Here is a 10,289-nt window from a genome sequence, read left to right as displayed (position 1 = left end):
TGGGCAGCCCTATAGGCTAAAGATAACAGTATACAGAAAAGAACTTCATTCTTAAGCAGGAGTGGCTTAAGCCAGCTTAAAAGCAGCTGTTGAACCCTTCTGAACTACTTGGCAGGAGATTTCACAGCCACTTCTCGCTGAGCTGCCGGTGCTATCAGCCGCCCTTCAGGCACGCTGCCACCAACCCGCTGTCCCCTGTGGGACCCAGTGACGGCTGCATGGTATAGCAAGGCTCCCAGGCAGGCCCCCGCGGGGCTCCAGATGTCCCACGAGGATCCCAAAGTCTTTTGGGACTGAGGCATCATGGGCCACATTGGTGAAACCTGTAGGACTGCTCAATCGATGCAACTTGCCAACTCCAAGTCTGCTCAGCCCTTTGATAACTGCCAGTGCTGCTGCTGGAAACTAGGTAAAAAAAAAAACAACAGGAAAAAAAGGTTTTTTTCTTTTTTTTCCTTGAGTGTGATGCTTTCCCATGATGCCTGTGAAGGGACATGCTGGCCACCCTGGCTGCACCTCCATGTAGCCCCTCCTGTGCCCACCTCACTGCTCTCCAGGCAGTAGAGGCCAGGGCCACCTCAGTTTCTATGGCAACACCCAAAAAGGACCCAGGAGTATAATTTTTTTTTTCCTTTCAAAGCAAAGCAACTTGCTTGAAGAAAAACCTCACTTTTACCATTTTTTGGATGACTTAGCAGCCCCCCATGTTCACCTTCTCTGCACAGTTCACAGCACCCACGCTGGGCAGGATGCTTGAATGGGTCAAAAAGTCCCTGCCGAGCAGCATGTGTGCGACCATGCATGGGATGGTCCAGTGAGGTGGCAACGGAGGGGACCAAAGCCCTCCATTTCTCTGCTCCGTTGCAGCAATCGTCTGGCAAAGTTACTCTCGGCACAATTGTGCTTTGCACTCCCCTGCATTTCTGGGGGGTTTTGACACCACCCAGAATACAGGGAAAGGGATGAAGGGGACTGTGAAGGACAATTATAATGAATTTCCATATTCTGGTAGCTGACTCGCAAAGCTGACGTTAGACCATTCCTCCACCAGCCAGCAAGGTTTGTGCCGTTTCTTGCATTTCCACCATCATTTTTCTAGTTTTAGTTTCTTCTGTGCCAGCTGCCTTTGTGTGCTGCTTCTACCCAGCTACAAGTTTCAGTGCTCTTATTTGGCTTGTGTTTTTAAACTTCCTTTTCACGCTTGAGCCAGCACCAATTGACGGTAATTCTCCCACCAGCCCATGCTTGCTCGGTTTGGGTGTGTCACAAATCTCAGCAAGCCTCCCCGCAGCTGAAACCTGCCTGCAAGCGGGAGGCACCGGTGACAGCCACATGTCTTGCCAAGAAGAAGATCTCCTGCTCCTGGGTTTCCTGTAGACCATGTGGCAATTTTGGACATAGCCAATCGTCAGCAATCATCATCTTGAGTGGCATGAACTGCCATGTTTCCTGGAAAACCTTTTCTGTACAGGATCAGCTCTTTTAATCTATGTGCATTTGCTTAGCTGTGATGCTCCCTCCTCCACTGCAGCATGGCTGGAGAGCTGCTGTCATCAGGGATGAAAGTATGAGCACGGGCATGGACACTGAGATAGACAGTGGGATCAAGCGCACCCTCAGCAAGTTTGCAGATGGCACCAAGCTGAGTGGTGCGGTTGACACGCCAGAGGGATGGGATGCCATCCAGAGGGACCTGGACAAGCTGGAGAAGTGGGCCTGTGTGAACCTCATGAGGTTCAACAAGGCCAAGTGCAAGGTCCTGCACCTGGGTCAGGGCAACCCCTGCTATCAATACAGGCTGGAGGATGAAGGGATTGAGAGCAGCCCTGCCGAGAAGGACTTGGGGGTACTGGTGGATGAAAAGCTGGACATGAGCCAGCAATGTGCGCTCGCAGCCCAGAAGGCCAAGTGTATCCTGGGCTGCATCAAGAGAAGCGTAGCCAGCAGGTTGAGGGAGGCGATTCTGCCCCTCTACTCTGCTCTGGTGAGACCCCACCTGGAGTCCTGCGTCCAGCTCTGGAGCCCTCAGCATAAGAAAGACATGGACCTGTTGGAGTGGGTCCAGAGGAGGGCCACAAAAATGATCAGGGGGATGGAACACCTCTGCTATGAAGAAAGGCTGAGAGAGTTGGGGTTGTTCAGCCTGGAGAAGAGAAGGCTTCAGGGAGACCTTATTGCAGCCTATCAGTACTTCAAGGGGGCTTATAAAAAAGATGGTGGCAAACTTTTTAGCAGGGCCTGTAGCAATAGGACAAGGGGGAATGGCTTTAAACTAAAGGGGGGTAGACTGAGACTAGATATAAAGAAGAAATTTTTTCTGCTGAGGATGGTGAAACACTGGCACAGGTTGCCCTGAGAGGTGGTGGATGCCCCATCCCTGGAAACATTCCAGGTCAGGTTGGACGGGGCTCTGAGCAACCTGATGTAGTTGAAGATGTCCTTGCTCATTGCAGGGGGGTTGGACGAGATGACCTTTAAAGGTCCTTTCCAACCCAAACTATTCTATGATTTTCATACGTCACCAAGGACCAACCTTGAGCCTCATCGTCATTGGGTTGTAGTGTGACGGGGACCTGTTTAAGCTGCCCACGTATGACCTGAGCTGACACTACGGCTCCATGAGCTTCCACCAGCGTCAGCTGGACACAGACACAGCCAGATCAGCCAGTAGTGCCGGCTCAAGGCTCAGAGACACTGGGAGATTTCAAAGGGGCACCACTCTGCAGACAGGACTGGCCCAACAAGAACAAAATAGCTTCGTGCTTCTCCCTGTTGAGCAGCAGCAGGGATCCCATCTGCTCATGGCTGCATGAGTGGTGATACCACCAGACCAAACCTCCACATGCTGGTGCCTGGGCTCTCCTGAGCCTCAGGGACAACCAGCATGCAACGGTGCGCAATGGCTGTCTTCCTTCAGGCTTGGCCGAGTGAACTGGTGGAGGCTCCCGGCGGTCTCTGCCTATCTTCCTCAGCACGTGGTAACTGGCAGCAGGTGGTCAGCCTGCAAATGTGGAAAAAAACTGTGGTCAGATAGAGAATGCCAGTGTAAGAACAGCAATGCACCTTGCCAAACTCATTCTCCTTGTGCTGCTTTAGCTGCTCCCCAGAGACGCATGGTCAGCTCTGTGCAAGGGCTTGCTCTGCTTGCTTGGTGCCCAGCAGTCCCTCACCATCCCCAGAGAGCTTGGGGTTGGGACAGCATCCATCCAGGACATGGGAGGTGCCATGTAAAGGTCAGAGCCCACAGCACTTACCAACAACAGATGAAAGAGGGCTTGTGGGCTCTGCTGGTGCTGTCAAGAAGAGATAGTGCCTTGTTTGCCATCCTCCTCACTAGACACAGTTCTTCCTTGAAAGTTGGGTTGCTTTGTCATCTTCCAGGTCCCTGTAGATCACCAGGGACCAGGTGGTAGATCCCCCCCTTTTATTGCCATCAGCCTCAGCTGATTTGGCCTTGCACATCACAACTGCATCTCCAGCAAAACCTGCCTGGCTGGTGTCAGCAGCCGTCCCACAGCACAGGTGGCCTTGGAGAAAATCCTGTCTGGATGCCTGTTGTGCAAATGAGAGGCAGACGTTACTCAAAAATTTTTCTGCATTCCTGGTATATCCAGCTGGGATTGAGCCCTGCAGGGCCTCGTGGCACAGCTCCCAGCGGGTCAGGCTTTGTGTCGCCGGCTCTGGCAGCTCTGACCTTGCAGACTTTCAATCCCCAGCCGCAGAGGGAAAAAATAGCTCACCTGGCAAACAAGCGTGCAGGGCTGGATTGGCACCATCCACCGCAGAGGTGACCTAGAGGGAAGGAAATGGGGTGAGTTCCCGCAGGTCCTAGCAGACATCCCGCTGATGCCAACGTCAACGTACCAGCCATTGAGGGTGCAGAAGGGGTTGTGCTCTGGGGCTGCTGGACGTTGTGGAGGTTAGCCCATAGGGACACCATGCTCACAGACAGCGACTGTGTGGAGTGCGAGGGGTGAGCCATGCTGCTGGGCCAGTGCTCGCCTTCGGGATGGATGCCTTTCCTCTGTTCCGTGCTGGCTTCAGGCAGGATGAGCCTTAGGGGGAGCTGGTGCACTGGCTGCTGGCTCAAGCAAGACAGATGTCATTCTCCATGGGATGAAGAGCAGTTCTTCCCTACCCCTCAGTCGCTGTGCAGGTCCCATGAGGGGCTGTTTCCCCATTGCCTGGCCATGAAGCCTGCTGCAGTTGGGTATGCCAGTGGCCCAAGGAAAGGAGAAATGGCATAGACCTCTGAGGAAGTAATGAGCTCGATACAGGTTCCTCGCTGGACCTGGCATGCCAGGCACAGATGCTCCTTGAATACATGGTCACCAGATCTCACCTGGACTGGATAACCAGGGAAATGGAGCAGAGACCCGTCCCAGGTCTGGAGGAAGAGGAGGCTCAGCAGACTCAGTTGACCTTTCCCAAACAACTTTAGGATTGCATTCAGCAGCAAAAAAACCCAACATGTCCTGACAACAGCCAAGGCAGCTTGGCCATGATGTTAGAAAATATATCTTCCCAGAGCCACTGGCTGCATCCAGCCTCACAAAAGAACCTGTCTCTTTTTCCGAAGCAAGACTGCTAGTTGATTCCCTCCTCAGTAATGTGATTTAAGTCACCCTTCAATCACCAGTCATTTCCACACCTTATGGCAATAAGGACAAATCAGTACCTTAAATGAAAGAAAGGTGCTTCTAGGAAATGGGTTTAATTTCTAACAGGTTTTTGGGAAGGGGCTGCCAACCTTGGATCTGTTGGTTCCTCTGCTGCAGATGTATGAAGGAAAAGGGCACAAACAGGAAAAAATGGCACATCCCTGTGTTGGGCATGGCACCGATACAGAAAAACACTTTCTGAGTGCCGTAGGGGACACCTGGGGGGTCACCAGGGCATTGTGGTGGTCCCTGCCTGCATCCTGCCTTTACCTGCACCAGAAGCTGACAGCCACAGTGGGTACATTTTTCTGGATTACCCAGCTCTAAAACACAGAGGTTTCAGTGCTTAATCAAAAGGTACTTGGAAACGAGCCCTGAAGGATGTAAGAGCCTGTGCCCCGCTGCCAGTATGTAGCCACCCACCTCATTGAACAGCAGTGATATTTACCCTCCAGCTTGCCTCCAGGTCTCAACGTACCAGCCATAATAGGGGAAAATTAATTTTTAATGTAAAAAATAGTGATGTTGGGAGGTGTTAAGACCCATCTGCAGCAGGTGGCATGGTGGGATTGCCTCTGGAATCCAAGATCCAAGGCATGTTCAAAAGCTGTGCCCAGGGGATCAAGGGGATTTTTGGTACTTTAGAGAATCGACCACAGCCTTACCAGGCTGGACAGACATCTTGGATGACTAATTAGTGATTGACAACAAATTGGAGCCCACAGGCATCCCCTGTCACATCCTGGGAGAGAGGATGGAGTAGCACAGCGAGGACCTGGGTAAGCTGGGGCTAGATGAAATGGGCGCCCAAAGACACCTGCTGTGACTTTAGGTTTCATACAGATAAGAAGAGCTGAAGTGAATGGATTTGACCCAGGCAGGTTTTTACCTTTATCCATGTATCTTAGAGTAGCAAGCATTTTTTTTCATCTCAGAATAGTAATATTTTACTATTTATGCTACCAGCATGGCAGTGAGAAGCCAAGCTTCAACAGTTCATATTTCCTTAATCAAAAGCTGCAACCGCGGTCCCCCCCAGCCACGGGTGACAGCAACCCAGGCTGAGGAGCTGGCACCACCTGAAATGCCACGGGAAAGGTTTTCCAACAGCCTACTAAAACGAACAGCAACAAATTGCTCGGATCAGGTGGTACCCACCCGAGTGCATCCAAAGAGCAGAAAGATGAAAGCCTAACCTCTCACTTATATCAGCCTCTGGCAAACATGATACCAGATTATTATTAGTATTTTTTTAATGACTCTAGGGCACAGTCTGAGGAACTCCAGACCAGTAAGCCTGATGTCTGAACCAGAAAAAAATGGTAGAAACTATAGCAAAGTACAGACATTGCAGATCCTAGAATAAATGTGATGTATTAAGGAAGAGACAAAATGGGCTTTTACAAATGGAAGCCTTGCCTGATGAATCTGTTCATGGTCTCTGCAGGAACAAAGAGGTAACACATTCCTAAATGGTCTGACAAGGGTAGGGTGGATGGATGGATGGATGGATGGATGGATGGATGGATACATACAGTGAGATGAGGAAGTTTGCTAATAATACAGGATTGTCTAGGATCATCAGAGATGGTGCAAAATATTGCAGAATTGTTTCTCCATATTGATGACCAGGCAGCAAAAATGTTAAGCTACCTATTATTAACTACAAAAAAACAGACTCAGAAAAAAAATAGTTCTAACTATTCATACACTTTGGGGTCCAAATTAACATGATATTGGGATTGCTTTGGGTAGAGGTCTGAAAATATCAGCTCAGTGCTCAACTTATACCATGAATAAGCCTTTGGGGAGCCTTCACGTTTAGGATGTTACTGAGCTGGGTAAAAGGGTTCCCTGGGCACTGCACACATCATGTGGGGTTACGCCAGCCCCCAAAACCTCCCTCTTCTGCTCGGGCACAGCAGGTCCTCCCTGTGCAGCCCATGTGCCCATGTTTCTGTGCCCTTAGCTCCTTGCTTAACAATTTAAACTTTCAGGCTATTTACGTGGCAGCTGGTACCTGGCTAAATCATGTACAGTGTCAGCGGTACTTGTGCAGACCGATGGCAAATAGCTTCACAGCTGCCTAATGCCAGCAGGGAACATTTTGATCAGCCCATCTTGACCCTCTGGCTAATGCAGGCCAGCAAATCTGCCTTGGTAATTTGTGTACCAGGCTTGTACCTTTGGCCTGAGGCTGGCGGCGATGTTAAACATCTGCCGCCAGACTCCTGAGAGTGACGTCAATACTCTTTTGTTTAAGTCTGGTAGCAGCTCAGCTGCATCCCTCTCTCCCAAAGATAAATTGCACTTTATTGCATGGTATTGCTCAGGACAGAAAAAAATCTCATTAGGCACCAGCAATTCAGCACTTAAAAGTGGGAGTAATAAATAGCTTGACCAGGGTAGCTTTTTGTCCCTTTCCACTTTGTCTTTCCTTTCCCCCTTTCTGCCCGCACACACGCGCCCCGGCTCTCAGGAAGCACAGGGGAGCTGGCAGGATGGCAGAGGATAGTTGCACGGTGTCCCTGGGCATGACTGGGGACAGCACTGGGAAGCCAGGCCAGCAGACATGCTCTGCCTCGCTGCAGCCCCTCTGGCAGCATCTGCCCAAGCAGGGTGGTTTTCTTCTCTGGGGGGGGACAGCAGCAGGAGAAACTCAGGGCCTCTCCCAGGGCATGTCTCGGGGTGCATCCACATCTCGGGGTGCATCCGCATCTCATGGTGCATCCAGGCCTCGGCTTACACCCAGACTAAGCTGTCCAGCCCTGGGTATGGGGTGACCTCCACTTTCCACATGCAATAAGCACTGTGAGGCATATGGCTCCAGCCCTACCTTGGGCCATGGGGCGTTTGTCTGGCCCCGGGAAGGGGACATGGGCAGGACTGCAGGGAGCTGGGCATGGCCAGGCTCATCTCACACAGAGATTTTTAGGGAGCCCTCGCTCCACCAGCCTGCCCTCATCTCTCAGCAGCTGCAGATACACCAGGGAGCCTATGCTGTGTCCTGCAAACCCCTGGACTTGGTGACATCAGGCAGAAGGATGCCTGGGGCTGCTGGTAACCCGTCTGGAGGGACGCATCCTGGGCAAGGTATGCTGGTGCTGTCTGCTCTGGCCTCCTCCCTTCCCACCATCCTCCCCCCAGCTCAAAAGCCAAAAAGTTTAAGGAGTTACGATTTCCCTGTAAGCAGTTTCCCTGTTGGCTCTCCTCAGTGCAGGTCAATTTATTTGCTGCTAACAAAGAAATTTCCTCACTCTCCCCCAAAAAATGAAGTGTGCAGGTGGTAACCACAGCCGTGGGAAGGTCCCAGAGCTGAAGGCCTTGGTCTGCTGAGGAGCAGGTGGCAGCAAACACTGACTCCCAGTTCTGGGATTAAGGAGGGAGCGGGCGAAGCAAGGTTCTAACGTGGACTGTTGCCGCCATCTAGCCATGCCCGCCGCTCAGGCACAGCACAGTCCTCACCCACACACCCTTTTTAGTCTATTTTCTGTGCAAGTTACTGATTTTCTGCATCTTTCCTCTTCTGAGCCACCAAGGAGAAGATATCTTTTAAGGTCTCTTCTTTAGCTCACCCTTTCTGAGATTGCTGCCATAGCTGCTGCAGTACTTAGGGCCAGGACATGAAGCAGCTCGGTGGTCAAATAAGAGCGGGACGTGCCGGCTGCTTTCCCCTGCTCCCCGTGGCCGTGGGCTCGCATCCAGCGAGTGTTGTGGGGCCAGGTTTGCTGGGTTGCATCCTTCCACCCAGTGAGATTCACCTCCCCTGGGGGAAGACACCCTCTATGCCCTGATGCTGCCATGGACATCTGATCACGCGAATGTCCCACCACCCTGCCCAGTATCCTAAACCTAAGGCTGGGAACAGGTCTCTGCTTTTGAAGCCGTTTGCTCCCTGCAATGACTGTAGCTATCGGCTGACCTGGGAGGAGGAGCAAATGGCCATCCTGAGTCTGACGAGCAGCACATTCAGCTGGGGACGCAGGGAAACTCCTTCAGGAGGGTGAGATGCCACCTTATGAGGGTCAGGGCTCCTGGGTGAGGAACTTTCTTCACCCTATGGAGTAGGACGTGGCTCTTTCCTTTGCTCCAACAGCCACACCGTGGCAATGGTTTAGCATCCAATGCCACTTCTTTTGGATTTCCCTCCCCCCCCTCCCCCCACCCTTTTTGTGAGGCAGGGGTGGGTCACCTCTCCTCAGTAGCTCCTCAGAGGCAGCTGCCCAGCTTTGTGACCCCATTCTTAGATCCATTTTAGCACTGGAGCACCAGCATCTCACCAAGCACAGCCCTAGTGGGAAGGCAGGCGAGGAGCTGGTATTGTCAATCCAAACTGCAAAACTCTTTGCTGGACCAAGGGGACTGTGCTGCCGGGCTCAGCACCACGGCACTGCCGGACCCGCTGGGGAGCGGAGTGGGGACAAGTGCACTAGGGTTGGGGGGACCTCAGGAGGTCTTTAGCCCTATGCCCTGCTCCAAGCAGGATCAGCTGCAAGTCAGCCCAGGCTGCTCAGGGCTTTGTCCTGTCAGGTCTTGAAAGCCTCCACAGATGGAGCCTGGCCAGCCCCACCAGCAGCCTGTCCTCTGCCTGGTTGTCCTCATGGGGCAAGTTTCTCCTTGCACCCAGACTGAACCCCTTGCTTCCAGCTCGTGCCTGTTGTCACTTAACATCAGCAATCCTGCAAAGCTGCTCTATGGAAGATGGCATGAATTTGTTCCATGGACTTACCCCCAAGAAAACTCCTGACAACAGAGAACCTAAATTAACCCCAGAAGTGATAAAGGAGAATAAAAATGTCACAGAAATAGCTACTGGAAGAACTGAGCCTTGGACTGGGCCCCAAGCAGGAAGCTGGAAGCCAACAGGACATTTGAGGTAACAGCCTTAATAAAAAAACAAAAGCCACTCATTTTGAAATGTTCTGTGTATTAAAAACCCCAAACTCTGTTTCCCATTTCTGTGAACAGAAGGAAAGGGAGTTTTGTTTGGTTGGGATTTTTTTTGAGCTGTGCCATAATTTAATTATTACTTTGTACATACTTTTTCCTTGTACTTTCTTATTTGCGTTTGTTCTCTCTAATAACATCTTGCTTATGCTGCGGTCTAACATTGGGAGTGTGGGATTCATTTGAAAGCTTTCCATTTCTCTCCATTCTCCTGCCTTCCCTTGCTCTGTCACAGGGGGGTTTTTTTGATGCTTTTTTTGAGCTGAGCTCCATTTTGCAGGCTTTTGCTTGGCTAATTAGTCATCATGTTGTTATCTCTGAGAGGATCTCCCTTGGCCCCGGTCAGAGGAACATCCCTGCTTCGCTTGCAGTCAGGTATAATCACCCCACTGGGGGATGAAACCCGCATGGCACTAGCAGGTGAGTCCTACAGCACCTACCTCCCGGGGAGCTTGGCGAACCATCCTGGCAAGGTGCAGGAGGAATTTCCCTCCCCCGAATCAGCAGTCTCCATGGTGAGTTGGATTTTTCTTTTGCTTTTCACTTTGGTCAGACGCTTTAATGGTTTAATGCGAGTTTTGACTGCAGGAAAGCAGGAGAACCATTGCCGAAAAATATTTATTGAGCTCTTACAGCAAAATGCTGTTGCTGCTGTTGAACTATACTTAACAGCAAGTAACT

This window comes from Pygoscelis adeliae, unplaced genomic scaffold (assembly GCF_000699105.1).
Source record: "Pygoscelis adeliae isolate BGI_AS28 unplaced genomic scaffold, ASM69910v1 Scaffold168, whole genome shotgun sequence".
Lineage (NCBI taxonomy): Eukaryota > Metazoa > Chordata > Aves > Sphenisciformes > Spheniscidae > Pygoscelis > Pygoscelis adeliae.
Note: the sequence above shows the minus strand (reverse complement) of the source record.